The sequence below is a fragment of the Tachysurus fulvidraco genome, chromosome 10, assembly GCF_022655615.1.
Source record: "Tachysurus fulvidraco isolate hzauxx_2018 chromosome 10, HZAU_PFXX_2.0, whole genome shotgun sequence".
Taxonomy (NCBI): domain Eukaryota; kingdom Metazoa; phylum Chordata; class Actinopteri; order Siluriformes; family Bagridae; genus Tachysurus; species Tachysurus fulvidraco.
Genome location: NC_062527.1, coordinates 2,848,471 through 2,860,685, shown reverse-complemented (window position 1 = coordinate 2,860,685; position 12,215 = coordinate 2,848,471). Strand labels below are relative to the sequence as shown.

At 39.0% G+C, this 12,215-nt stretch overlaps 1 long non-coding RNA gene across 6 annotated transcripts in view; it reads left to right on the top strand.

The window, feature by feature from the left end:
- Positions 1-8,753: 8,753 nt before the first annotated feature.
- Positions 8,754-12,215, top strand: part of LOC113653890 — a 16,998-nt gene continuing 13,536 nt past the window's right edge. For 2 of the 6 annotated variants that reach the window (XR_007144186.1, XR_007144185.1), the window contains exons 1-3: positions 8,755-9,228; positions 9,405-9,422; positions 9,629-11,413. This is a non-coding gene — a long non-coding RNA (uncharacterized LOC113653890). Of the gene's footprint in view, positions 9,229-9,404; positions 9,423-9,628; positions 11,414-12,215 lie in introns of all 6 variants that reach the window. The other 4 variants (XR_007144188.1, XR_007144184.1, XR_007144187.1 and 1 more) reach the window with 3 other exon arrangements.

The window sequence follows — 12,215 nt, the reverse complement described above, 5'->3', positions numbered from 1 at the left end:
AAAATGTCAGTAAAAAAAAAGTATCCTTAGCGTTTATTTACGGATTTTTCTCTGGAGCGGGTCTGATGTACTGGCGCTAGGTGGCGCTGTGCGATAACTAAAGCATCACCATAGAGACTCGTGACCATAGTTACGTCCGAAACCGCATCCTCCCATACTGAGCATCATAGTTTTAGTGTCGCACTAACACACTATTGAGGACGGTAGTATAAGGTTATTCAAATCTAATTCACAAGGTATTTCCCAAAGCACTTTCATAAACCACTGACATTTGGGAATGTTAAACGAAAAGCACGTTTGGTTAAAGTCAAACCAGTGAATTATTCAAAACAAAAGAAATCTATAATCCTGCGTTGTGAATTAGACCGTGGCCTTGTGTGGATGATTTTTTTTTTAGATTATTTCTCTTTAAAGATATGGTACAGTTTATAAACCATGTTAAACTCGATTTGCTTATTTCAGGTTACAGTAAAAGTGGGTAGAGGCTCAGACTCTGGTAAGCATGGAGTCTGCCCTCGAGAACAGCAACTGCGCTTTAAAGATGGAATGAAACCAAACCAAACAGCAGATGCAGGCCTGTGCCTTCTAGACAAGAGTGTTTGTGGCACTGACGCGGACAGGTTATAAAACATGATGATTCTTACACTCTCATGCGTATTTCTATTTCTTTTTCACACATCTAATATTCTAGTTGCTTTTTCGTCACGTCACTGTGTTTACTAAACATTGCGGTTTGCTGTCAATATAGAAAATACGTCCCCTAACCGAGCTGTATGTGACAGTGGCAGCTGGAGAAGATGGAAATGCAGCAGTGCTGAAGAGAACCGTTAGGAAACACAAAGCAGTGCATTACTGCTGCAACCTGCAAAAACACGACACATAAGAGCATCTTATCCTCTTTTTCGAATAGCATCCGCCTCCTCGTGTACAATGCTTGGAATAGTAACAACGCTGGCGGCCTTACTATTTATAGAAACCAGTTGAGCGTTAACATGTCAACCAGGGACCAGAAAAAGAGCTACGTGGTCTAAACACGTGTAGTCTTTCCACTAATGCTGTAATTATCAATTATACGAAGCATGCTTGCAGTGCATTTTAGATGCATGTTTGTGCCATAAATCAAGTCTAAAAGACTATTTTCATGATGAAAACGTTTACTGAAAACACAGTGTGTGTGTGTATGTGTATATATATATATATATATATATATATATATATATATATATATATATATATATATATATACACACACACAGTGTACATACAGTGTGTGTGTGTGTTTGTGTGTATGAGTGTGTTACAAGAATGGCAGACTTGTAGCCCTGTTACGTAATAGGCCTGCATGTGAATGCAGAGAGCAGGTAGAGCAGGTTGAATTAACAGGGAAGGTTCTCAACGCAACACTGGCACATCGAGGAGGGATCAGTATGAAAGCTCTTTCTGGAATGGAAGCGGGATCTCTTTTTTTATTTATTCTTGTTCTCTATAACCCATAAGAAGGGTATTTGTGTTTGTGAACTGCTTGTAAACCGAATGCATATATGAATAAAATGAATGGATGGATGAATGAATGAATGATTAATGAATTTACTGAACATGTTACAGAGAGGACTGAGGAAAGTGACTGTGGAAACACCCGGCGTTTCAGTTGTTATTATCATTTTCTAATACCAAATTTAACGTTATGGACAAGGAACATCATGTGACACCCGTCTGCCCGTTCATAAATATTCACCGTCTCTATTCATGCAGACTCTCCTCTTGAGGTAGTTTATTGTGCTTGTGCTCTGAATCATGTGATTCTGATGGGAGGGAGAGATTCTATAAATAGCTCAATAGCTCGGCTTCCACTGACATCATTTAGGCAGGAGAGACGGAAAAATAAACAGAGAGAGGGCTATAAGGGCGGAGATTCTTAATCTAAGCTTGAAATTCAAACAACTCCTTCATCAATTTTGTTTTTTTTCTCTGCTTTGCTCAATTGAAACCACCAGATCAGCGTGTCAGTTTCCTAGAATGTCCATGGCCATGTCAGAGGAACTGAAACCAGTGAGCAGATGGGGGTTGGAGGGCAGGGGACATCAAACAAAGGAAAATGGAACATGTGTGTGGAACCAAGTACAAATATTTTGGATAATGTTTTTAATGGGACCTGTAAAAAACGACAGAGCCAAGTCTACTTAAACGAGCAAAACAGTGGTTTCCATTGATAACAAGCCTCGATGTTCACTTGCAGAGAGACCAAACAGGCCGATTACATGAAATAAACAAACCTCCTTCCCATGTTGCTCACAAGGTAAAAATAAATAAAAAAGGAACTGACTTTGTTCGTTTATTAGCTGTTAGGTGAGTACAAAGTCCCTTTTATATTCAAACCATTAAGTAAACTCAACTATATTGCATAGCCTACGTCCAAACAATTCAAATTACGCTAAAGGTGAGAATTATTGCCTCTAATTCTTTCAGATTACGTGAACATTAGCATTAAAGGTTTCTGATGCGTATTTAGACAAACCTGAACATTCATTCTACAATACTTTTGCCTGTAGTTGACTTTTTTTATGGTGCTCTCCATGGTGCTGAAGCAGCATTGGCGCTACGGTTAACCGGCAGGGTGAGGCGAGGTTTTATTAATATAGATTCAATCATGGTATGAATGGTTATCTTGTACAGTACAATGGACCATAGAAGATGGGCCATATTATTTATACTTCTGAGGCTCAATGCAAAAATATAACATTGAGGAAAGGTTAACACAGTACTTTGCCCTTTTCTAGAATGTATTGAAAAAAGGGGGGGGCAAACATCTAAGGCCACATGGAAAATATTATTCAAAATCAGATATAAATGGAAGGTTTTTCAATTTTTAAACATTTAAAACAAAGAAAGGAAATGTTCGATATCTTTTATATATTCAATGTAAGCAAATTTGTGTTATTGAACATGTCAAGTGCTTTGTACAAAGGGTCAGATTTAGATTATGCTTACACTCTTTTATTCCATCATGTGTTCAGCTAACACAATGGGTCACATGGTTTTTTTCATTACATTTGTAATGAAAATTGTTAAGAAAGAATGCAAAATGTAAGCACTTTCATTAGTGGTCATACATTGTGTGATGTACAGTATGGTTGTATGTATATGTGTATATGCAATTAAATATTTTGTTAAAGAACATGACTGACATTGCTGTGATTTTCTTTTAATGTCCTTTGTAGGATTCACAGTTTGTATTCACAATTTGCTGTATTTGAAGAACCAGAGATCTAGTTTGCATAGGTTAAATGAGGAAAGGTTTTGAAAGAGAACCACAGTCAGCCAAATTCACAATATTTTTAGCTTCAGTGGTGAGTGGGTGATGTCTAGCTTTCTTGCTATAGATCAAGACTAAAAATGTCTTTATGACCATAAAGTGAAGTTATTAATTCAGAGCTGTTTACCATACAATGTCTTTGATTACAACATTATCAAGGTGTTAATAAAAATAAATGTCTGAGAATTAAATTAAAAGTTCTTTAAAGAAAGCCATTTAAGATCACAGCAACACTAAAATAAGACACTGTTTTGAATAATTCCATTGTTAATCTGCTTCAGTCCAACCAAGTCTATGCTGATTTGGTCTAATTGCTTTAGAATGCTGTAGACTACGTTCAGGCTACATGCCATCGTAAAAAAATCAAAAAGAAGTTTTCTGGTAAGTTTTCTGCACTCATTTACAGTCTCCAGACTGACAGTTGTGAAATGTATTCCACCTACAGATTTGTGTAGAATAAACTGTGTCCAATTGCTCTAATATGTACAATTGGTATACATTTTTTTAGGTAAGTCTCAGTTTTTTTTGGCCAGAGAAATTTAACTGCTAATCACTTGAGTATATTTCTGTGTGTGTATGCATGCATTTGAATAACTTGCAACAAAGTCATATGACAGAATTTTCAGAAAATAGTACATTCTTGCCAAGGAAATAATACACAGCAGTTATCCAGGTTACACAGAAGCAGTTATATATGTTACTACCTATTTTAGCTTTCGTAAACATCAGTGAGGATCACCTGCATTATGTAGTTTTTAATGTGAAACTCACTTTAAAGCGGACAGAAATGTGTTTCTCCACATGAAACTTGTAACCCTAAGACTGATGGCTACATTTTGAATGGTCAGTCCAACAGGTACTGGTGACCTTACTGAGTGTGTCATATCTCTCTGTACATTTTGGATAGGAAGGCATCATATCCTGAAATCAGAAATGGAAAGCAAGATCTTGACAGCTATCTCAATGCCATAAGGAAGACTTGAAAAATTCTGTGCAATGTGTGAAAAATTAGTGATGCAAAGCATATAGTCATTTAAGGGCTAGAGCATCCTTTTACAAATCATTCTGGGAGGTAGCCTAGATAAAGTCATTATTGCTTCGTGCTTAGAGCCACATAAATATCAGACCTCAACAAATTTGCTGTTCTAACTCAAAAGTTCTCTCTTAGACAGGAGTTTAAATAAAGTTCAACTCAATTTTCTTCCTTGTTTAGAAGTAGATTGATTGTTTTTGCAATATGGTCAGTAACAAGGTATTAGACATAGCTGGTTTATCATCCAAAGTCATGCATCATGGCACTTTAAGTTAACAATAGGGTATAGTGAACAAACCAAATGGGTACGGTCTGACCCAAAGTGAAGAGAACAAGCTGTTTATAGTGTGGAGGGAAAATTGATTCTGGTCTTAGAGTTGTTCATTAGCAACGATCCATCTAAAACATGGTGAACAGCATGGAAATGCAAAGGAAAACTCAAGTAGTCACAGGCCAGCTAGTCATATAGATAGCAGGGAGAAACCAGCTAAACACTTAAATACATTAGCTTCATGTAGTCAGCTAGTAAGGTAGAATATGAGAGATGTGCAATCCCTGAGCGAGAGAACACAGAAGGACCAATTGGAGAGGACCAACTCGAAAGAACTTCTGCCCTTCATCACCAATATCATCAATGGATCCAATGGATCCATAACATCTGGTCAAGTACCAACTACCTTCAGGAGACACTCAATAAGTGTTATTCCCATCCTGAATATACCTCCTCTGGATCCATCTGGATCCTCTTTTCTTTCAAAAATTCTTGAATGCATTGTCTATAATCAACTGTCTGTCTATCTCTCACAGAACAACCTCCATGATCCCAACCAGTCTGGCTTTAAAGCAGCACATTAGACAGAGACGGCCCTTTTGAATGTCTCTGAGAAACTACAGTACATGCTGCTAGATTAGCCAAGCTGTCATCCGTCCTCATCCTCCTCGACCTTTCAACGGCATTTGATATGGTCAACCACAAGATTCTCTTGTCCACCCTCAGGAGTCTTGGGACTTGCGGATCAGCATTGGAATTGTTTGCTTTGAATTTGTTTTTGTCCACACAGGCTGCTCAGGTACTTGGTCAGTTTCTTGTCATGTCAACACTGGACTCCTGCAGTTCTCTTTCTCAGGTCTACATACAAACACAATTTGTCCTCTGTAAATGATCCAAAATGCAGCTGCATGGCTTGTTTTTAACCTACCTAAGTTCTATACAACACCTCACTGCTGCGCTCCTCCACTGGCTCCTGCAGCTGAACACATCAGATTCAAGACACTTTCCTACAAAGCCAAAAATGGACCAGTTCCCTCTTACCTCAAAGCTCTCATCACTCCTCACACTGCACCTCACACCCTCAGATCTACCAGCACTGCTCCACTGGTCCCACCATTTCTCAGGGTAAGAGGTAAGTACTGTATACAACAAGACTCATTCTGGAGGTGGTAGAATGAACTTCCCCTAGGGGTCTGGACAGCTGAGTCACTGTCTTCTAACACGACAGTTGAAGACCTACTTATTCATGAAACACTAGCACTTTCTTGCCTGTTTGTTGTATGTGTGTATTTAAATAAAAATAAATAAATAAATACATAAATCTGAAATCTATTGAACCAGAGTTTGTGCATTTAGTGATAGAGACTTAACCACTTTTGTACGTTGCCCTGTATAAGGGAGTCTGCCAAATGCTGTAAATGTAAATGGTAGAATAACAAACAGTGCAATAGGTATTACCTACTAAGTAACTAGTAGTTATTAATGCTATTGAGAAAAGGACAACAAAGTTTAGAGACATCACAGTATTCTTTACTGTGTGATACAGAATGTGAAAAAATACACTCGCTGAGGTCAGAAGAAAACAAAATAAGGTTATATGTTAGCAGCACCCATATGTTTCTCCCTCGATCTCCCTTATGCCACCAAGTGAATTCTGACTGATCATAGAATTACATTGTCCTTCTGTTTTTATCACATATTGGAGCTACTGTCCCTATCAGGGCTGGACAGTGTGTCCCCCTTCATTTTCATTGTGCTGCCATTAGCATCTCAGCCAAGTCACTCACTCGGCACCAGAGTTTTGCTCTTCTTCATAGGATAGAAGCAGGCATGTCCCTCTGTTTCCTTCACTTAAATAGCAGCTATCAGCATGAACAAGGCAGGAGTATGTGTGTCTTGCCGATACGCTTGTGCCACCCAACCCGTTCACATTTCGCCTGTAATTATCCACTGTTGTTGGGAGTCCCAGAGCTAGAGCATATTTGTAGCCATGCCAAAATTTGCCTTCCCCAACTTAGAAATCACTTGCTTGGCATCCATGTCTTAGGTCTGTGGCTAACTGGAATCCTGTTAGTTCAAGATAAGTGTAAATTGTAGCCACACTATTAGCATTGCTAGTATTGCAATGATGATGCAACTGTGCACATCTGTGGACATGCATATGGCTGTGGATACTAAAGGTCAAACACTCATGAAGTTACAGATGAGTGCAGGGTATGCCAGTCATCAGGGCATAGGTAGAAAGCCTCTGTGTCACAAGTCATGCCTATAACTCACCACCATTCAGAAAAAACGTTCATTTAAATATATTGAAAAACAATGGAGACTTCCATCCTAATGTAGATCTGAGAGGGACAGAAAGGGTTGCATCAAGATGGCCCATATCATCAAACTACTGTATTGTTTCACATAAAAAGAACCATGAAATGCCTACTTTTATTACTACACTCACACTATGGCATGTGGCATATATCTGAACCTTCAAGGTGCATGCAGGATGCTATGTCTACTGATTCCTACTGAAGAACCTGGAATTGTTGACTGCAGCTGCAGCAGTGGTTCCTTTGGGCCTGTTGGAACTAGGATGGCTCATCAGACTGTCGCTGAACCCTAGGTTTGATAATTTTTTTCTCACAAAACAGGTAGCTCTAGGAATAGAGCTGGAGAAATACCAGTTCTTAAAAGTTCAATATTACCTTTCTGAGAGGTATGACCACCTCTCATTGTCTCCAAATACCTTACCAGTGAACAACAGATAAGTTGTGGCAAGGGTATCTATGTGTTAGATACTAGCTCTTGCTATTAGAAAGGGTGAAATAAAATGCTTGGTTAATGTACCGGATTAACACCTGGTAACACATTTCCAAGTCATTTAGAATCACAGCCAACCAAATAGGTATGCACCTATGGACACCTCATACAGTCAGCTCTCATTTTATTTTCCTTCAACAGTGTACAAGTTAAGCAGTTAATATTGCCTTGTTCAATTCCTGTTGGTAAAACATTAAAAATGCCAATTGTCCTTATTAACTTGAAGCATGATGTCGTATGCAGGCTAATATAATGAATAACTAAAGACTTTATTCATCTTTATTAAATAATTAGCCAATAATCATAAAGAAAAGTTAGATAACAGCATGTTAATATATTATATAAAATAAAATACAAAGGAACATGTATTATCTCATGCTTGTTTGAATAAGGTTGAATTACAAATTTGTTTCTTTATGAACAAAAGGAAAATAAATATGTTTTTATTAGCCAGCAGTTTCAGTAACCTATCAGAGCACCTAAGTGAAGATATCACGGACATCAAGAAGAACTGTGGCGGCGTTTGGCGACACCATGCGGCCATTAATTCAGACAGAGGCGGTGTTTATATGTCTCGGTTGCAATGTGGGTTGATTTACCCTTTTGCTACATATTCCTATTTCTTCGCTGAATCTGAATCTCAGCCTGTCTATGTGTATTGTGGTTATATTGTCGGGTTAAACAATTTAGAAACCAAGAACCTCAAAAAGACCTTTCTCTGGTTTTTATTTTCATCACTATATAAATGACTTTTATTTGCTAATTAGCTTCCTTGTGTAATAGGTTATAATATTAATACTTTGCTCCAAAGCTATGCCTTAAAAACAAGCAGCTAAACGATGCATATGTGGTGTTCAAAGAAATGATACATGGTGTTCCCTGGACTGGATGCGTCCATGGCAAAGCGAGTTGGACACGACGGCAATCCACTACATCATGTGATTCCCTAATAATGCTGAAACATTTTAAAGGAAAATATCTCTTAACCTTTCTGAATTTGTTTTGGTCTGTTTTTTTGTTTGTTACACACCGCTTTCACTACGGCGCGTCTGTGTGCGATAGTTGTAATCAACAGCCACAGACAGTAAAGTGGGAAAGCCTAAATGTGACGTCAATGCCTAGTAACTGACGCAGCCTCCAACAGGAAAAAGAGACTGAGTGCAAGGCTTAATTATCATCTTTTGTATGCTATTTTATACCCAGTGTTATTACACCCAATATATATATATATATATATATATATATATATATATATATATATATATATATATATATATATATATATATATAAAGCGTTGAAGAAGTCGTAGTGTAAATCAGATTTTTTTTTTTGTCTCTTTCTTTCGCGCGTGCTCTCTCCCTCTCTCTCTTGAGCATGGAGCGAAAGTTGCATGGAGACACACAGCGTAAGACGCGTGTAGTGGAGAGAATGGTGGGAGAGCAAGAGATAAAAGAGAAGGAAACGGCAACAAACTCATACCAAGCGAGATCAAAACAGATTTTCCACCGAGTTGTTTTAGGCAAAGGAAAAAGGGCATCTTGGCAATATTGTAACCAAAAAACACTGCATCGATGCAACAGAGCCGACTCGGAGACCTTGCACGGAGTTGGAGAGGCAGAAATTAATGTACATTGCATGCACTCCACGTAACGCTCCGGAGTGATGCCTTTGTGAGTGTTTTTTTTTCGTACTGCGAGCTAAAAATAGCAGCAGTGTTTGATCGCGCTCCAGAAATAGGCAGTGGGGTAACACAAGTATAAAAAGGACTGCAATTCTGAGAAACCTTGGACATTGCTGAGGTTAGACCTGAATCAAAGGCAGCATTTGCTTGTCATCTTGTTTATGTGTAATGTGGTCACGTTTGATTGATTTAAAGTGTGTGTGTGTGTGTGTGTGTGTGTGTGTGTGTGTGTGTGTGTGTGTGTGTGTGTGTGTGTGTGTGTGTGTGTGTGTGTGTGTGTGTTTCCCCTTTCAGCAAGGGCTCGCTGCATAGGTAAGTAAATGTTCAAAGCGGTGTTCGATTTAATGTACTTCTTGTGCTTGATTATTGCAACGGGGTTTGGTGCATGCATGGTGTTGGGTTATACAGAAGCCATTGCGGCCACAGAACAGAAACGACGCAGGGGTAAACAACATTTAACCACTGGCATGGACTTCATCCAAGCTTTGATTGTAACTTCATGTTTTTTTTCCTCTCAGCTTCATGGAAATTAAAACGCCATCTCTCTCTCGAGCAGGAATCTCACGTATCGTAAATATGACAACCACAAAAGCAAGACCAAACTCATTTGTCTGACGGCGCTGTTGAGCCATTTTACGTTTTCTGTCTTCGCTACAACTGAAAGTCCCCGAATGGAAATCCCTACCATCAGATGAACACCGGCTGATGTTGGTTTAATAAATAAAGAGGACACTAGATGAAAGCATGCATGGGAAAGGAGTGCCTTGGGGTGCTAAAGGAGCTGTGCACCGGAGCAGACAAGAGGGAAACACACAGGCTGCACAGTTGTGCTGAAAACACAATGTGGCGTCAAGGGGAGCCTGGGCTACTGCTTGACCTGCGTCAAAATAACTCTCAAATAGGCATAGCTTTTTTCTATACCGCCCGCAGATGGACGCAGCAGCGCAAGTAGTCTACTTCTCAGAGCCATTCGAAATGCATCCTTAAGTTTCGTACTCATAACTCCGCATGACAGTTTTCCCGCCTGCTTTGTTCGTACAATTCAGTGTGCAGTTAGAAGCTAAAGATAATATGGCAATAGGCGGGCTGACTTGGATTACTCTTCCGCCCACGTCATTTCATTATACAGCGCTGCAACACACTGGGTTTTTTTGTTGCTATGAACTGAAATACTGTTCACCTGCTGGCAAATATGCATTCACTTTGTATTTATCAGTGTTATCTACAGAGCATAACAAGCAATCACAAAATTTCGTTTGCCTGTACTCTTGACAGATTAATAACTCCAAACCTGCAGCACACAGATGTCTCCGAAATTTGGCAGAAATCTGTCGAAGTGCATGCTGTAGAGTAAGAATACTTGCGCGTAAGAAACAACAGTTGGTAGGCGCAGCTATCACGGTACGTCGTGCCAAAGAGCACTGTTACACTGTAACGATGTATCTCGTAAGAGTCGGCGTGAATGTCATTTTTATACGAGTGTTTTCTATCCGAATATCCGTTGTTCTATTAATCTTTATCCAATACCTACAAAGATACATCATCCACATAAAACAGACACTGAAATTTGCAAAATAGTGCTACCAGGCATGTAAAATAGTATTCAGCAAGCTTACATGGGAAACGAAAAAACGTTGTTGATAACCTTGACCTTAAGACTAAGCTTTTCTTTATTAAGTAGTCAAGACATGCAAAGATCTTCTTAAATAATGCAATGTGGATGTGTAATTTTGGTGGCAAAACAGATTTCTTGGAGTCGTGACTGCTTTAGTGAGTAATATGGGCGCGTTGGCTGCGTCAGGAGATGCAGTCGCTGTGCGCTGCAGACGGAAGGAGGAGAATCGTGACTGAATGCTGAAGACGTCCGGAAACGAAACGACAACCCAATAAAATCCTCTTAATGGCATCTGGGCAAGATATTTACACATGTTATCTCTATAGCCTTTTACTCTTTGCGTCGAGCCACCTCAACCCTCAACCTCCCTTTGCACCACCGAAGACATGAGAAGAATATCTGTGATTAAGGGGTGGGAGGGAGGATCTTGGTTTGGGATGAATTCCGACTGGTGTGTGTGTGGAGAGAGAGAGAGAGAGAAAGAGAGAGAGAGAGAGAGAGAGAGAGAGAGAGAGAGAGAGAGAGAGAGAGAGAGTATACCATGCGGGGAGGGGGGTCCAGATATAGATCGTGACCCTCCCACCTAGTACAGTTTCTTGCATTTAGTTCCAAAAAGGGATTGCCAGAGACTTTGTGGTGCATTTTGACAAATGATTACTATGTGGATATAAGAACAGGAAATTCTCTGGTAAGTAAAATTTCAGCTACCAATACTATATATACTAGGTCTGTTATTCTAAAGGAACAAATGGTTGCTTGTCATTTTATATAACTTTTATGTTGAATTTCTTTCTACTTTCTGGTGTAAAAGTAATAACAATTATAACCTAGAAAGTGCATAAGTAAAATTATTTAAGTCACCGGCGTTGTTGTTTTTTTTTCTTATTTTGCTGAAGCAACATGTGCTACATTGTCAAATGACGTTTTCTTAAAGTTAATGTTATTTAATTTGTAAATTAAACCAATAGATCCAGTATTCATTGAATAGTAAATGAATGATGCTATAAAGTTTTACTTTATGGAGACCCCCGTGTCCCCAGTATGAACTCTCTTTGGTCATGCTAGGAAACTGTTTTCGAAACCTGTCATGCTGTTCTCTTCGTGTGGAGGGCGGTTTGGTTTTCGTTTTTTCTTGAAAAACTATCCTTGGATGGGGCGTTTCGAACCTGTTTATTGCTGTTTATTTGTTTATATAGCCTAAGAACTGCCGTCGCTCACAGGTTTGTCTTAACCAGCAATATTATTTCAATCGTGAATGCATACTGTTCTATATGCCGTGTTAGCGTCACGAAACACTGTGAGATGTGACTGCACAATTTCACAATTTAAAATAGTTTTATACGAATGTCTGGTCTTTAGCGCCAGTTTTGCACAATTTAGTTTCCCCCTTTCTTTCTTTCTTTCTTTCTTTCTTTCTTTCTTTCTTTCTTTCTATTTTTTCAAAAAGGGGGGTCCCTATATGAGCAAGACACCGATTGGTGGATGACGAT